Raw genomic sequence first — 18,763 nt, 5'->3', positions numbered from 1 at the left:
AGAGAGATCACAAGTAGGCAGAGAGTCAGGCAGAGAGAAAGGAGGAAGCAGGCTCCCTGCCAAGCAGAGAGCCGGACATGGGACTAGATCCCAGGACCCTGAGATCATGACCTGAGCTGAAGGCAGAGGCTTGACCCACTGAGCCACCCAGGTGCCCTAATGTGCTGATCTTAAAATTACAGTGTGTATGGTAGGCATTACATATACATAGTAGTACCAATACAAATACCTTTTGATTAAATAACAATACCCGTTAGAGTCATGATAGCTGTGCTGTCAAGCAAGTCTCCAATGTCTAATGGAGCAAGAATTATGGAGGTTAATTTTTCACTCATACAAAGTCCAAAATAGGGAATATTGATTGACTGAAGGGTCTCCTGCATACTGCGATTGGGGACCCACATTTCTCCCATCGTCCATCTTCCCCTCCTTAACAGTGGTTTTTCAGGTTGCTGGGCTCATCTCCTTCAAATCAATGAAAAGGGAAAGAGAATGGAGGATGGTGCACCAGGAACAATGCATTAGTTGAACCTCAGCTCATGTCCCTAGAGAAGGAAGCAGGGTTGATGAAGAGCCAGACAGTCTTGGCTACACGAGCACATAGTTAGCCCTCAATAAGCATTGGCTATTAATATTATCATATTGAATGTCAATATACAGCTCTCATAACCCCTTTGTATTTTAGGTGATATGAAAGGTAATTTTTTTTTTTTTTTTTGTTAATGTGTATTGTATTGAGACTCAAGATTAGTAATCTAGACCCATAGGCCCCTGTTTGGAAGGGAAGCCAAAGAAGATGTTTAGAATCTGTTCCTCAGACTTAAGTCAAGCTTAAATTAACTGAATTTTAAAGAAACTATGTACATTCAGCCTGTACAAAATGCTAAAGAAAATATATAGCTGTGACAGAGTCAAATATGTACTATTAATAATTAGCTGAACAAAGGAAAAGAATGGTAAAATTATTTCCTTTTCTTGACTTAGTTTGAAGTAGATAATCTTTGTGAAACATGTTCTCTAAAGAGGAAGATAATTCTTAAAATAAGATTAGGAAAGCACTTTCAGTGTCCTTTTTTTTTTTTCATTTCCTTTAGATGCTATGATCGAAAATATTACATGTAAGTAGAAACTTCCCTATCATCTATCATTATTTATTATTATTATTATTATGATCATGATCATCATCATCATCTAAGTGAATCCTACCAGAAAAGGTTCAGGTACTCAGGACTTTTCTTTCAAAGAAAAGCAGCCTTTCTAGCATAACTGGAGATAATGGATTGCCACTGAAGCAGGACTTAGCACATGTTTTCTGTAAAATGCCAGGTAGTAAATATTTTAGCCTTTGTATGCTATACAGTCTCTGTCACAACTACTCAATTGTTCTTTTTTGGTGTGAAGGTCCCTGTTAAGAGAATGGCGTTGTCTTCCATAAAACTTTATTTACAAACATAGGCAGCGACCTGGATTTGGTCCAAGGGCTGTATTTTTCTGACTCCCAGTCTAGAATGTTCAGTACCTTCTAAAAAGGGTACATTCTCTAATTTTATATTAGGTGTTTGTGATATTTATGAAGCTGATTTCTCTCTACAGAGTTTCAAATTTTACTTTCAGTTTAATTTTCGGTGGGAAGAGTAACTGTGACTTAAGATATCATTAACTAAATTCACTATGTCTTTTGTTGTCAGCATGAATGAAGCTGTAAATCATAATTGCGTTGGCATATTTTATTAGACAACGGGCCTATGAAAGCTATTGGTGACCCAGGGAAAACAACAACAACCCCCCCCCCCCCGCAAAACTGCTTCATTAAAAGCACTTGGAGACAGCCTTTGGCGACTACAAAAAAAGAATTCATAAGGCCTTTGTCTTTAATGAAAGTTCTGTTGTGCGTATTTCCTTAATTTTTCTTCTCAGTAGATGGAATTTAATTTTTGTACCTCAAAAGCTTTGCACTATGAGACTCCAACTAGCATCAATAATTGTACTTAGTATTTTTAAACTAGGAGAGGATTGTTTCCTAAAATGTCATCAGCAAGTAGAGTGCAAATATAAACAACAATCCTGAGTACCAAGCAGAAGCACATAAAGAGACCTCATTAAGTGATAGGGAGGGAAGCAGGCCTCCTGTTCACTGAATTAAGATGTGATGTGTCACATATGTGTCACATATGAGATGTAGAGTCTTCTCTAAGTACAAGGATTTGGAGTGATGATACCTCCGGCATTTGTCTATGAAACAAGTGCTTTTGAAGTAGGATTTAGACTCCCTTTGCACTGGGGGTGGGGAGTGTAATCGTTTGTCCTTGGACCAGGCCCTTCTGGTAGGGGCGGTAGGGAGGGAAGGGAAAAGGACAGTGTCTCTTTCTTGGTGGGCTCCGTTACAGTCTTTGAGTTGCTAGTTCCTGCTTTTTTTTTCCGGACTAACACTGACTAACCTTTGGTGACGCATAGGCAAAAGGCATCGGAATTCTGGCTCTTCAAGAAGAATTTGCATCACCTCTTTCAACTTAGCATTTGCCCTGACAGTCTCCTCCAGAGGCTCTTCTGCCTGGGATCCCCATCAAGAGTTGTGGGACATTCTCTTGATGCATGGCAAAGGCACACATTCCTGATTTTTCCAAGTAGCAAATGGACTGCTTCACTGCCAGCCCTGTCTCAGCCCTGCCATGTCACTCCAACTGCCCTCTCCGCTTGCTCAAATAAGCACAGTGGGCAAATCCATAAGACCTCTAAGTGAGCAGATAGCCACTGTAGACTGAGACGCCAGTCTCCCCTTTCTGTAGGTACCTCAATCCTCTGAACGACTCTTTTATAGTTTCTCCATCATCGGATTGTAAGAGGCACCTTTTCTTTCCTGTGGGTAGAGAAGGGAAAAGGTTTCATCAAGAACCACTGATGGCTCCTGGGCAGCAAAAAGTCTCAATCAACATCCTGCTTCAAGATCTTGTGCTAGGCAAATGGTGATGGTGAAGGATAAATGTAGAGAGATTAGAAATATTGAGGGGATACTATTTACAGGACTTGGCAATTTGATTATATTTGATTGGATACAGGGATTAGAGGGAAAAATAGATGCAAGGAAAACATTAGAGTAGAATCAGTTTGGGAGTTCATGTATCACATATTCAGGTTTTGGTAAGTTGAGTTCTAGATGCTATTCAGATGTCAATGTCCCATGGGAAATTAGTTACATGTACAGTGGACCCTTGAACGATATGGGTTTGAACTATGTGGGTCCACTTATATGTGGATTTTTTTCCCAATAAAAACAGTAGAATACTATAAATGCATTTTCTCTTTCTTAAGTTTTTTAAAACATTTTCTTTCATCTAGCTTACTTTATAAGAATATAGTAAATTATATATATATGTGTATATATATATTATATACACATATACATATATCATACACAGTGTTTTAAGTGACTATATATAATAGTAAATCTTCTGGTCAACAGGAGGCCATTAATAGTTATGTTTTTGGGGAGTCAAAAGTTATAAGCAGATTTTCCACTGTGTGTGGGGGGGGGTTGACATCCTGAACCCCAACATTATTCAAGGGTCAGCTGTACTTCAACAGCTAGGTCTTGAAACAAATGTAAATTTGTGAGTCTTTTTTTTTTAAGATTTTTTATTTTTATTTATTTACTTGACAGAGAGATAGAAAGCACAAGTAGGCAAAGTGGCAGAAAGAGGGGGAGGGAGAAGCAGGCTCCCTGCTGAGCAGGGGGCCCGATGTAGGGCTTGATCCCAGGACCCCAGGATCATGACCTGAGCCAAAGGCAGACACTTAACCAATAAGCCACCCAGGCACCTCTAAATTTGTGAGTCTTCTGAATAAAATCTTCTAGGGAGATAGTGGAGGATGAAAAGAAGGAGGTGTTTAGGATTGATCTTTGAGGAATGCTGATGTTTAATGGTAGGGTGGATAGGAATAACATTCCAAGGACTGCTGAGAAGCAGCAGCCATAGAAGTAAAAGGAAAACAAAGAGGCGGTTTCCGAAGTGCATAAAATGCTGAAGTCCAAGGGAAGTGATGAGATAACGAGTGAGCGGCAGAAGGGTGACTTGTGGGTTATTCTATTTATGTTGCTCCTACTGATGCATGAAGACATTAACCAAATGGAAATGCGAATGCAAATGAAAGCATTATGAAACTCTCACAGATGGATTTGGAATGTTCATGTTGCTAAATAAAAATTTATCTCGGTAATTTGCTTCCCATGTGTGTTATAATCAGTTCCAGAGAGACTTCATTTATCGTAAAGGCAATGCTTTATGTATTGCAAGGTAAACATTATAAACTAAAGGGTTTCCCATAAAGGAATATAATTTCATTCCTTACAGATTTTTAAGAGTTTGTGTCTAAAGGCAATGTTATTATCTGTTCTTTCTTCTACGATTTCTTATAGTATCTCTTATGCTGTATGCTAGGTTAATGCTCGAGTATCAGGAAAATGTTTAAATAACTGCTTGAATTGTATGAAGCTTATTATAAAGAGAATGTTACACAGCTGTTTTCCATTTATCATGATAGAAAACAAGAACACTGCTTCATCTTTAGCCATTGAGATGTGGGTAACAACAAAATGGAACTTCTGTCTATAAAGAATGAACAATGGTTGGTTCCTAGAGAACAGACTAAAACTGGCTTAAGTAAACCACAAATTGGAGATATTCTGGGGCATGGTCTTGGCTTCCTTGGTCGTGGGCATTGTTACAAGTGGAAATGTCTTTTAGAATGTACAGTTTTCAATTTCTCTCTGATTGAAGCATCTTGTGATTGAATATGACAAATTTTCACAATTTGATACCAGTGTACTTTTTAAGCCTTATTTCCCACCATTCCCTTATTTTGACTCTCCATTTCAGTAAAGCTATAGTCTCTAAATATGGCCTTTGTGCTACTGGGTCAGATTTTTTTTCTAAATCTTTAAAAAATCCAGCTCAGATGTCACTTTTATCATGGAACCTTCCACAGCACCCCAATAAAATACAATCTGTCTTTCCTACTGATTTCTTTAGCTCTTCGTGAAATGCCACTTATTTAAAATAAACTTATTCATTCAATAAATATTTATTGAGTGTTTACTGTATGTTAGACTCTATATTTGTGATAGGTGCTGGGAATAAAGCATTTCTTGTTTTTATGGAGTTTGCGTTCTTGAGGCAGTATAGTGGTCGAGACCACATATTCTGGGGCTAGTTTTCCTGGGTTTACATCCTGGTTAGATTACTTTCTAGCTGTGTAATCTTGTTTAATTGTTAAGTTTCTGAGCATTAAGAGCTCCAACTAAAAGCTGGAAATAAAACACAACTACCTAAACCAAATGTTTTTGGCTTGGATTTGTAGATCAGCCCAGACCAATGTCTTTCCCTTTCTTTTTTCTTTTCTTTTTTTTTTTTTTTAAGATTTTATTTATTTATCAGAGAGGGGGGGGAGAGCAAGCATAGGCAGATAGAATAGCAGGCAGAGGCAGAGGGAGAAGCAGGCTCCCTGCTGAGCAAGGAGCCCGATGCGGGACTCGATCCCAGGACACTGGGATCATGACCTGAGCCGAAGGCAGCTGCTTAACCAACTGAGCCACCCAGGTGTCCCTGTCTTTCCCTTTCTTTCTAGCTGGAACAGTTCTTGTCTTCTTCTCTTGGTCATGAAACTAGGCTGCACCTCCTACAACAGACCCACTGTCTATAGAACAGCTGTGTCTGGTCTAATTGGAGATGGGATGAACTTTTCAGAGAGTAGTGCTTTTCTGCCTCTCTATCTCTTGATTTCCTGTGAGCACCTAGTATGTCACAAACCCGTGGCCAGCTCTATATCTCAGTTCCTTACCCAGGTTCCCCTTATTTCCTGCCTGATTGCCCTCTTCTTGCCCTCCAGCTTCCCTGGGATTGCCCACCAAATACAGAGCTAGCGTACATGCTTTTGGTTCAGGCTCTATTTTCTAGGGAGCTTGGACTATGACACTACCTCATTGGCCTATTGTGAGGATTAAGTGGGAAGTGCTCAGGACAGTACCTGGAACAGAGTAGATAATAAAATGCTAGCCATTATTAATGTGACAAAAGTAAATGAGAGCACAGAGGGGGGTCTAGGTTAAGAGAGGGAAGGTTATCTCTCTTGGATTCTTGGAAGAAATTTATGCCAAAACCTGGAGGTTGAGCAGCCAAGTGTAGGATTTGACAGTAGGGTGTGTTTGTGGTGAATATGCCAGGCAGAGGGGACCTAATGTTTTAAATCCTAGAAATAAGAAAGAGCACAGATTTAAAGGATTGGATGCATTGATAACTAAAATTCATATCTGTTGCATTCAGTTGTAGCTACATATGTGTGTGTGTGTGTGTGTGTGGTGGAAACAGTAAAATTTATCAAATATTCTACTCTCTTCCCTATCTTTCCCAGTCCTCTTGCAGTTCTGGATAATGAAATGTGAAGGAAGTGACATGAGTCACTCCAGGACTGAGCCAGGGTAAAGTCTACATTCTTCCTCTGCTACAGTGATCAGAGACCACATGTTCTAGATAGATGGAATACAACATGATAAAGCTGCCATCACTCAGTTCCCTGAGTAATTCCTGGGCAAAGCAGAGGTTCCTGCTGATCTGCCTGTACTGAGAGCAAGAAATAATTCTTTGTTGGGCTAAGCCCACCAGAACTTGGGATTGGTTTGTTACTGCAGCATAACTTAGTTTAACCTGACTAATACAGCGATTAATCTTCCTAAATATAATTTTAATTACAATGTTAATCTTCCTGACTACAATGTTAATCTTCCTAACTACAATGGCCCTGGATTAGGGCCATGCCTAGGGATAGGCAAGAGAGATGCCTGAGGTACAAAGTTGAAAGAGGCGCTCACTTTTAGGTTTATGCAAGTGGTGACATTATGAACAAAGCAGGATGAGTGGGAGGGAGAGTGGTAAGAGAGGAGGTCTGAGAGGTTGTGGCTTTGAAGACCATTGGCATATCTTTGGATTTGTAGTGGAATTATTTTTTTTTCCTTAAAAAATCTAATTGGCTTCATTAAATGATTCATGAATCAGGCAGCATCTTATCCAGCAAGAAGAGAGATGCTCCCTGTAGTGGAATTATGGTTAACTCCTTATTTTCTATAAAGTAAGGCAAGGAAATTTCAAAAAAACCAAAAGATAGAGGAATTCATTTAGACAATGAAAACTTGCTTTCATTATTTAAGACAAAATTGACAAAAAATCCTGAGATCATGACCTGCGACAAAGGGAGACACTTAACTGAGCCACCCAGGTATCCCTTTTTTCTTTTTTTTTTTTTTTTAAGATTTTATTTATTTATTTGAGAGAGAGAGAGCATCGGAAGCGGGGGAGGGGAAGAGAGAGAGGAACAAGCAGACTGCCTACTGAGTGGAGAGCCTTATGCACGGCCAGATCCCAGGAGCTGAGGTAGAAGCTTAAAAAGACTGAGCCACCTCGGCACCCCCTGAGACTTTCTTTTGAGTGAAATCCATGGTTACAGGAGGACCACTGTATTGGGTTTAGAGTCATTTCTTGAGGGAGGATAAAAAATAATTCAGCTTAAGCTTAGGTTCTTAAATAATAGTCTCTTGTTAAACCAGGCTTCTTATTTGGTTCTAACTCTGTCTTTTCACACTGCTGTTGAATTTGAAACACGCTATGTGTGTATGTGGTGGAGTGGCAGTGGGTTGCTCCTCCTGGGTTAGAATCCAAATTGTAATGTGAAAAGGAATGTCATGCTTTTCTTCCTTGATAAAATGACTTATCTGAAAATGGCCAGAACAAATCCAGAATACCATAATGCGGTTTGGAAACCAATAAATGCTGAACTGGCCATGTGTTTCTTTAAGCTCCAGTTATAAGGGGCACGTATCTATAATCTGAAATAATAGGTTTCATGAAGGGTGTCCTAACCAGCAGCAATATTCTATTCTGTATCCTTTGTAGACTGGCTGTAGAAATTTGCTTTGGAAAAAGTACATGTTTTTCTAAGAAGCTATTAGATGAATGAAAATTTAATGCATAACTGTCCATGGTGATAGGATATTTGAAAGATATTGTCAAAAGAGAAACAGTGAGATGCATTCAGAGAAGATTGTATATTGGATGTGCTCAATTCTTAGAAAAATAAATGTGGGAACATCTAATCTCATCACAGTTGGATACATATGTTTTTGCAAATGGAATGTAATTTTCTAAAAATGTCAGCTGTGTGTGTCTCATAGATACTGAAAACATATGCTAATTTTTGGCAGCAGCCAAGGGAAGCTATGGTGCTTCTAATTTAAATTTTAGTACACAGTTTGTGAGTGAACACTCAACAATGATGGGGATGCACTAGAGTGATAGTGCGTGTGCTGTGGAGTCAGGGAGACCGAGAGAGAGAGGAGCAGCAAGTGGCGAAGGAGGGAGTTGACGACACTCAGAAGTCTGAGGAGAAATGCACATGTTGGCTGTGCGGTAGCAGCGGGAGAATGTGGTGGAACATTGGCCAGAAGGGGCCAGATTCAGAGTCCGAGACCATTACCTTCCAATGCAAAATGATTTGAGGGACACTAGAGCGCATCACTCTCCCTGACCCCGCTTGTCAGCTCTTCCCTTTGGCTTCCAAGAGTGTTCCTTGGGAATACTGCTTCTGCTCAATGTTTTTGATATTTATGCGTTTCTTTGCACAAGGTGCAAAGACAGGGAGGAGGTGACACAGAGGGAAGCTTCAGGTAAAGTTGGGGGTACAATGAATTAAACAAGTTAAATGGGTTGTCTTTACTTTTGGACTTTGTAAAGCTTTTAATACACACATGCTAATAGGAATTGGAAGTCTCATAAGGGGAAAACAGCAGCTCTCCAAATGACCTGAACACACATCTTATTTTTCCCTCTGCAACCTCTCATAAGACAAGTGTTTGTGAAATATGCTTGGGAAATGCTGGCTGGGGATGCCTGAAATTTGTCTGTCAGCTAATTATTCAGTCGAGTTAAGATATTAAGATATGAACCCCCCTTTTAAAATAAATATAAAGATACTTTTGGAGGTTCTACAGTGTGAGCCATTATCTAGTACATATACCGTAACACTGACACAGGAGGTGATGGGTTGCTTGTTTTTTTTTTTTTTTTTTAAAGATTTTATTTATTTATTTGACACACACAGAGAGAGATCACAAGTAGGCAGAGAGGCAGGCAGAGAGGCAGGCAGAGAGGGAGGGAGAAGCAGGCTCCCTGCTGAGGAGAGATCTCGATTCAGACTCAATCCCAGGACCCTGAGATCATGACCTGAGCTGAAGGCAGAGACTTTAACTCAATGAGCCACTCGGGCACCCGATGGGTTGCTTGTTAACTGACCAGGAGCCAATAGCAGGTAAACAAGAGATGAGGGAATGGGGCGCATGCATGTGGACTTTAAGTGATGAGCCTCTGAGATTAGAGCAGGTGTATTTGAGACGCAGGTAGAGGGAAGTGGTTGGAGGTATTATTACCACATCAGTATGGAAAGCTGGGGCAGCCTGCACTTGCTAAATAGTGGAGAAGAGCTGAAGGGTGCACCCGGGGGGGAGGGGAATGAAAGAGTGGGGGAGACTGACGCTGACTTTGAGGCTAAGATCTAAGTACTTAAGTTTAAAAATTATATGCCCTTAAAAATAAATGACTTGAGAGCTTCTGTTTGCAAAAACAGTGCTTTTTAAATGTAATTGCTGAAAACCAGGGTGAGCTTTGTCAAGAATCTCAGAAAGTCCAAAATTTCTCAGGAATATTTAAAGAATAAGAAAGATGTGAATCTTCTTTGCCGATTTGGATGCCTTTAATTTCCTTTTGTTGTCTGATTGCTGCGGCTAGGACCTCTAGTACTATGTTGAATAGCAGTGGTGATAATGGACATCCCTGCCTTGGGTTGCTGGGGGAGGGGGTTTGGGAGAAGGGGGTGGGATTATGGACATTGGGAAGGGTATGTGCTTTGGTGAGTGCTGTGAAGTGTGTAAACCTGGTGATTCACAGACCTGTACCCCTGGGGATAAAAATATATTTTTATAAAAAAATAAAAAATTTTTTTAAAAAAAAGGATGAGGGCGCCTGGGTGGCTCAGTGGGTTAAGCCACTGCCTTCGGCTCAGGTCATGATCTCAGGGTCCTGGGATCGAGTCCCACATCTGGCTCTCTGCTCAGCAGGGAGCCTGCTTCCTCCTCCTCTGTCTCTCTCTGCCTGCCTCTCTGCCTGCTTGTGATCTCTCTCTGTCAAATAAATAAATAAAATCTTTAAAAAAAAATAAAAAATAAAAAAATTTTAAAAAAGGATGAAAAATAAATAAATAAATAAATAAAAACAAAACAAAGAAAAAACAAAAAAAAAAATAAAAGAAAGATATGAATCCTTTTAGCCAGAAAAGTTATTCTTAAGATATCACTTTAATCATGGAATAACATATACTTATTGTGGAAAATCCAAAAAAATACAAAATAAAGAATGAAAGAAAAATCATCCATTTTACCCACCATTTCTCAGTCTAGAAATAACTACTATGTCTGTTTTAGCATATTATCTTCCAGTCTCCCTGGCCTCCCTTTATTCCTTCCTCTTCCCCTCCCTCCCAAATTGTGTAATTTTTTCCCCAAATTGTGTAATTTTGACTGATCATAAATACTGAACATAAAATTTTAATGAGGATACTATAATTAAAGCCAGGGGTTGGAAAATCTGGCCTGTCACCTGTCTTTTAAAACCCATGAGCTAAGAACGTTTTTGACATTTTCAAATATTTGAAAAGAATCAAAACAATAATATTTCATGACATCTGAAAATTATATGAATTCAAATTTCAATGTCGATTAATAAAGTTTTATTGGAACCCAGCCGCACCCACTTACTTAACTATTGTCTGTGTTGCTTTCACATTGACAATGCAGAGCAGTAGTTGTGACAGAGAAAACATGGTCTACAAAGCCTAAAATAGTTACTATTGGGACTTTTGCAGAAAATGTTTGGTGACTTCTTATTTAACAGATCCACAGTTTTGGACCATTTTTGTTGTTGTTGTTTTTGTCCATTTTAAATCATGTTTTAACCAGTAACTTTGGTCATAAATCTTTGCCTACTTTTCAGATTATTCTATTTGGGTATTTTCCTAAAACTAAAATTGCTGTGTCAAAGGGCGTGCATATTTTAAGGCCTCTGATTCATAATGCCAAATTTCTTTCTAGAAAGTTCAAACTAAGTTCCACTCCCCCACAAGCATACAAGAACTATAGAGATTTTCTTTTGAGCAATACAATCTCTATACTACCCTGCCTTAACTATTTTAAATTCAATAATAGAACAGTGTTAATCAAATCCAACCTTGCTAGCAATAAGGATTTGCTGGGGGAGTAAGTTTCATACGCTCTATAATTTTTTTTTTTTTGGATTTCATTTATTTATTTGACAGAGAAAGATCACAAGTAGGCAGAGAGTCAGGTAGAGAGTGGGGGAAGAAGCAGGCTCCCTGCTGAGCAGAGAGCCAGATGCAGGGCTTGATCCCAGGACCTGGAGATTATGACCTGAGCAGAAGGCTTAATCCCCTGAGCCACCCAGGCTCTATAATTTTTATCTGTCCTTTTAAAACTGCCCTGATTCTTACAGCTTCTGTTCTTGACACCTCCTGTCGTGAGACCTCGTAGAACAATCCTGCTCCTCAAGTCATTGTAAATAGGAGTATGTCATGGAGAAATACCTCTCTTTAGTATGAGAAATAGAAGATTCATCAGAGTTTGTACCTGATTCTTTATAAATCTGAGAATAGGGCTCACTTGCTTACCTACATGAGTTGTATTTTGAATGTCCGATTATAGACTTTACAAATTCTAATTGAACCTGCCACACTCATTTCACCATCAGCTAATCAATATATTTTCCTCCTGAATGGGGAAGCATTGTTGGTTTCAGTCCCATGTGAGACTAAAAAGGGTATAGATTTGCACTTCAAAAGAGCCTTGAAACTGTTGTTTTAATGTTATTTGGTTGGTGGAGTTGGAAAATAGATATTTAAGGCTTCAAAATCTTAAGTCTAGATTTTGCTCCTCCCTAGTGTGAAACGAATTTATGTTAGGGAGGATATCTTTTTGAATCTCTTCCTGTTTGAGGCTTTACTTCTGACACTGCACCAAAGCGATGTCTTGGTTCTGATTCTGAATATTTGTTTGTTAAGTTTTCAAAGATCTAATTGGACGCTAAAACTTTTCATTTTTTTTTTTTCTACTCTTAGGGAAAATACATTTTTTTTTAAGTAAGAAACTTTTCCTGACACTAAACTTGGAAGTGCAAGAAGTAAGTTTCATTCTATTAGGGTTTAAGGGAAAATACAGTGGTTGCTTATGAGTACTTCCCATCTCTGTCCACGTTCCTGCCTCCACCAGAAATAAAAGGGCTGGATCTGAAGCCCCGTAAGTCATCCTCAGTCTAAGCTTTCCAGATCCTTAAGGAAGAGCAAGGTGAGAGGGACTGGGGCAGAAAAGTGATATGAGAGTGTTGAATTACTTTTAATTTAGCCTGGTGTTAGGTTACTTGGCATCTAGAAAACTTTATGCTTTTCTTCTGCAATCATCTAATAGGTTAAAGTCCCACCTGAAAATACTCTAGGGGTGCCTGGATGGCTCAGTCAGTTAAGCCTCTGACTCTTGATCTCAGCTCAGGTCTTGATCTCAGAGTCACGGGACTGAGCCCTGTGTGGGGCTCCATGCTCAGGGCGGAGTCTGCTTGTCCCTCTCTCTCTTTGCACCCCCACCCCCTGCTTGTGCTCTTTCTCTTTCTCTCACTAAAAAAAAAAAAAAAAAAAAAAAAGTCTAAAATACTCTAGAATCCATTTTTTTTTTTTAGGAAAATCAGAAAAACTAGTAGAGAGATTCTATAATCCTCCCATCTTTAGAATTCATCAGTCACTAGAAGAGAACCTTGGGTGAGGATCTTCAGCTGAGCCAAGCAGACCTCCCAGAATGGTCACTGTTCACATTTGGAAGTGTGCAATGATTACCCTGTGCTGCCCTTCTCCCAGAGATCAGCCATGATGAGAGGTAGGCTGGTATTCTCTCTATATACCTTTTTTTTTTTTTAAGTCAGGTATGTTGTGGGGTTCTTGAATTCAGGCTTAAGGGCTTTATCCAATGTGAGCTCCCAGAGGGCTGAGGGGAAAGCCACATCTGTCCTGTACACAGATTCTAGCAGATGACTCTGTTACAGCTAAGGGACTTCTCTTTTGAATAACTTGGCATCTCTGCGAGGTCGGCATGCAGCAAGCCAAGGCGTTCATCCCCACCCTTTACTGCAGCACTGAGGCTTCCCGAGTATGCTTTTGGCTGGGAAAAACCTTGGCAGAGCTGGGGAGATATTTCCCTTCCTCTTCCTTACAACAAGATGTCATGTAGGCAGGTGGCCCAATTTATGATGGTAGGTTCTAGAGATAGCCTCTAAGAAAAAAAGAAGCATGTATATCCTTAAGAAAAGATTAGTTTTACAAGGCTCTGTGCAGTTAGACCGGGTGGGGGGGATATCCATAGAAAACACTAAGTACACACACACTCTCCCTTTTAGGAACCATGATCAATCTAGAAGGTTCAAAAGGAAAGATTTTTATACCCAGAATTGAAAAAGAAGGTGATGAATCTAGAGGACACTTGATTCAATTAGCTCTGATTTAAAGAATGTAGGAAATAAGAAAACAAAATGCAGGTTATAATGTATGACAGTAACTGTGGCTTGCCTGTCCCACAGAGGTTCAAGCACTTTACATCTGGAAAGGGACCACGGACATAATTTCAGCAACCATCCTAATTTTTCATATGACATATGGTGAAGTATCTCTTAAATCTGGTCAAAGCAACTTTAATAAAACCAAAGTATTGGGAATTAAACAGAATTGAAATAGAAGGGAATGAGTGCTGAATCATTTACCTGGGGAAAACATGCAACTTGGATAATAAATGACTTACTATGACAGAAAAAACCTAGGATTACTACCATGAATTGGGAAGCCAAAAATATAGGATTGTCTTTCCTTTTTTAATGTAGGCAGTACACTATGGGATGTCTTCTCCAGGTGGTCATCACTGATAATTTCCTACATGAACTATTATCCAGGGAACTAGGCTGCACTTGAAGCAATCTTGAAGTGTTAAGAAAGCTCTTAGAGGAATAACTTTAGAAAAGTAAGGAATTGGGATGGTTATAGTTTTTAGAAAACTATATTAAATAACTTCAATATCTTCAAATATTTTTCAGTCCCCCCTCCCTATATGCATGTGCATGTGTGCACACAGATCCATTGGAACTTGAAGTAATTAGCTTTATATATATATTTGTTAACTTGGAAGTTAATGGGACTTGGACTTTTTTTTTTTTAAATCTATCCCAGCCCATTACTAACCATGTCTAAAAAGAACCCAGGGACTTGAAAATCCTTGTTGACAGGTCTCTATTTCCAATTTTTAACTGTAAATTAAAGGAAAACCAGTACTGAATCTGTGTTTTCACTTTAGATACAACATTTCAATCACAAATGAATAAACCAACAAAGAATTTATTTTCTTTTTACTTCTGATGATGCCTGTATATAAATGACTTCAACACAAAGGCCATTTGCCTCTTCCTTCCTCACTGTAACTACCATAATGAAGCATGTTTTAAAGAGTTTCTGAAGGTAGGAGCCTAACAAGAAACCATTGCCATGGCTGGTTAGAAATAGGGTAGTTCCTCATTTCTGTGTTATGGTTCAAGGCAAGGAAAGTTGAATTTGCCTTTCAGCCCTAAGAAAAAAATGTAAGAAATGTGACCCAAACCTCGGGGAATGTGAATTCATTCAGTATTCTCTTGGCCAGAAGAAATTGGGACTTTGATAGTGAGAAAAAGAACTATGAAATGGAAGAATTATCTCTAAGCTTTTTCTGACTGCACATTTGGGTATATTTGTGTGGTTTTTTTTTGCATCTTTACCTGCTAATTTGTGTGTCTCACATTTGGATTTAAGAACATGCCCTCAGAAATAAGAACTAAAGATCATCCAACCAAATTAGAATGAGTCATTTTGTCTTAGACTTTCGGACTTTTAAGGGGACTTATAAAAATATTCATTATTGATGTCAAACTCTGATATTAAGAAATGATTTGCTGTTTAGCATTTCAAGCTATGAATTTAAGAAGGATTTAAGACACAAAATGATTTTATACTGACATTCTGTTTTCTTAAGTTTCTTTCAGCTTTGAAATTGCTTTTGGGTGTTCAATTTAGGGCCCTTCTCATAGAAAGGAAGAGAAACCTGATTCAAATTAGCTTAGACAAAAAAGGGATTTATTGACTCAAGGGAAAAACATCTAGAAGGAGGCCTTGTTTCAGTAGTGGCTGGATGTAGATATTCTGGTGTCTGTTGTCTGTCGCTGGTGTCTGTTGCTTGTTCTCGTTTTCCTATAGTTCTGCCATTCTCTGTGTTGGCTTAATTTTCAGTCAGCTTCTTCTAGGTGGATTTAGGCTTACATGGTCTTTCGGGTTCAAAATCCAAGAAAAAACAACAACAAAAACTCCTCTTTCCCACCCTTCCAAAGTTCCAGAAAGAGGTCTGACTGGCCTAATTTGGGTCATTTGCCCATCCTAAACCAATCCGTGTGAACGATTCCTTCTGTGGATTCTTTGATCCAGGGATGTTATCATGGGGCATCACCAGGGACTATTAGAATCATTACTGAAAAATCATGGACCTCAGGCCTGTGAAGTATTTTCCAATTATTTCCACAGTAGGGCTATCATAAGCCATATCTTTTTAGATAGAATACAACTAGTATATATTAGTCCCTTGGATTTAACCATCAAACTGGAAATGTGTCTACAATCCAAGAATGTAGGTGTTGAAAAGAACAGGAAGTGGCCTCCATAGTTGGTTCTGAAGAAGTCCTAAGGAAATGGCATCACTTTCCTTTCTCTGTAGTAGATGTTTTATTTTGTTCCACCTAGCACTCATTCCTACTTTTTATGGTACCAGCATCCTGATTTCATTTGAGTGTTTCTTCTTCTTCAGGCTTTTTGAATTCAGACTTAAAGGCTTTGTCAAATGTGTTTCAGTAGGCCAGTACAATTAGATGCCTTGTTCTCTCCTAATGTAAGGTATTGGCTGGTGACCCATGCTAGCTAGGCCAGTGAAACTCACTATCCTTATACACTGAGTAGATTAATATATGAATGTGAAAAAAATGTTGTTCACTTCTACCACTGGTGATATCCTTCTAAAAATGCTGAAGAGTTCCTGTTATCTCTGCAACTTTATCTGGTTCTTCTTTTCCCAAAAGTAGTTTTACAGCCCTTCTGTGAGCTACTCATATATTTCCAAAGGATTCGTTTTCCATGTAGATTGGAAACAGTGCCTGTTTCCAGACTGGTTGCAGTCTGCAAAATGAAATGGTAGAAAGCCTGGTACTCTGGTGCTCTGGTGTTCTAGAGCCTTGGATAGTTGGAAAAGCCAAGTTCTCTGCCTAGTAATAAAGCTAGTATGATCAATACTAGGAGGAAGGTAAGAACCACAGAAGGAAATAAGAAGCTGGCTCTCTGGGACCCTTGCATATACCTCTTGTTATGAAGTGCCTCATTGTCAGAGGAGATAATGACATTTACTGCAAAAATGCATTTGGGCTATAGTTTGGAGTCCAAGGTCAGAATGGGCAAGTCTCTCCATCCCACATCCCTGTTTATAAATGCTTTAGTTAGAGGCTAGGGAGATGGTTAGAACACTGAAGTTACTGCCTGGAAACCAGAATCCTCAGTAGCTGTTTAGATTGAAGGAAATGACTAGTCACATTACTGACCTTTAGTTTCTAGTCTCTGAAATTGACCAGAAGCCTCTTAGAGCTTAAAAGGACTTGTCTTCCCAGGTAGACCTCAACCTTGACAACAATGTCCTATGCTCAGTGGTCAAAGGAGATCCTCCTAGAGGGCAGATTTAGGGGCTACCAGTGGGCTGACGATCATTCCATGCATCCCACCATGATTGTCACTATATCCTGCAAAACAGAAATAGCCAAGACTGTTCCATGGAAGAGAAGTGAGTGTCCTGGTCAGCAGTTCCCATGTGAGGAATATCCAGGGTGCTGACTGCTTCAAAGTTGGCCACCTTGTAAAGCAATGTCCTCATGACTTTGGGAACTACATAAGTCCACTCCTTATTTTAAAGAGTGCCACTGGCACAGAGCTGAATTTATGGTCAGATCGATCAGATAATATCTAATTCCTGATTGTCAGCTGGTATACAAGGTTTAGACATTTCCCCACTAGTGGTCTTTGGTCTGTCAGTCCTCTAGCTAAGGGAGTGTGCATGTAAACCAAGCCAAGCTAAATGGACTCTCTCTCTGGACTTTGGGTCTTGGACAGAGTACAGCAAGGGCAGGAAAAACAGATGCAGTCTATTTTCTCAAGCTGTGTTGCCTTTACAAGACTGTTGGGCAGTAATTGCTACACAGAATCTGGTCCTTCACAGACTATCTTTCTCTAAGCCTGGTTTTCCAGCCTTCCTATCATTTCTATGGCCTAAATTCCTTTTGCTGTTGAACTCAACCAGAGTTGGTTTCTGTGACTTGGAGCCCCAACACCATCAGGTAATGCACCCTTTTCTTTCCCAGGCCTCCTATTGTACTTTTGAAACTTCTCATTCCCTTCACACATACCCTTGATTTAAAGGGTGAGGAAGGATACAATAAGATAGGCTTGGGATGATTCTACCCACAATCCTATCCTAGAGAGAGCATTTGAGAACTGCCTGCCTTTGTGAATAGTGTATTATTTGAGGATGATTTTAGCTTCTTGAGAGGGAGGACAGGGGCTTGTTTTGTTCACAGCTCTGTCCCCAAAGTCTAGCCTGCTGCCTGGAACAGCATCAGTGCATTCAGTATATATATACACTAAGGTGGTTCTCCCTTGGTCTTGTCACATTAGCAAATTTGTTCATTCAATAAATATTTGTTTATTGTTCACATGGGAATATAATAGTGAGCAATAGATATGACACTTATGACACACGACACAGATATGACACAGCTTAAAATGACATAAATGAATTATATCTGAGTTTCTGTAGGTCAGAAGTCTGAGCATGGAGGGTCTGAGGCAGCAGAAGCTGAGGTATGGCTAGGGTACCTCTCTCCCCAGAAAAGTATTGTATATATATGGCTGCTATCTATATCTCCATATTGGGAAGTTGTGGTCATATTTTCATTGATCTGATCAGGAAGAAACATTTCTGAATACTAATGGACTATAACATGAATGAATAAGGAAATGCAGAAATGAATGAATGAATGAGGAAACGCAGAAAATGATAATCATCCCAAGATGAATGTATTTGACCTGAACTTAGTAGGATTTAGTTGTTGAAGGCAGGCAGACATTTCTTTGTGAAGGCTCTCTCCTGGGGAGAAACTGAGTCACACATTCACTCAGCCCATATTTATTGAGCACCTACTATATTCCAGGTATTGTTCTAGATGTAGAAAGTAAAGCTAGGCATAAGACCAATTCTTTTTCCTCAGGACGCTTCTCTTGAGATGGATGCAAAGCAACAGAACAAATAATACACTTTCAAGGAATGATAAGTAATGTGTTGAAAATGAAGTGGGGTTAGGGGATGTGAATGGTTGTGGGAGTTCCATTTGGATGGAGTATGCAGGAAGGATGCTCTGGAAGGGGCATTTGAGACCTGAATAAAGGGAAGCAGGCAACTGTGATAAGGTGGGAGACAGAGCTTTGGAGGTAGATGAAGTAGGGAGAGAACACC

General features: G+C 39.4%; 1 protein-coding gene across 1 annotated transcript in view; it reads left to right on the top strand.

Annotated features, from left to right (window-relative positions):
• COL21A1 (collagen type XXI alpha 1 chain) overlaps nt 1-18,763 on the top strand; it is a 254,886-nt gene that overhangs the window by 49,983 nt on the left and 186,140 nt on the right. The gene's annotated exons all lie outside the window — the stretch shown is intronic.

Source organism: Mustela putorius, unplaced genomic scaffold, assembly GCF_011764305.1.
Source record: "Mustela putorius furo isolate JIRA1106 unplaced genomic scaffold, ASM1176430v1.1 tig00003983_pilon_pilon_pilon, whole genome shotgun sequence".
Taxonomy (NCBI): Eukaryota; Metazoa; Chordata; class Mammalia; order Carnivora; family Mustelidae; genus Mustela; species Mustela putorius.
This window is presented reverse-complemented; position numbering and strand designations above follow the sequence as displayed.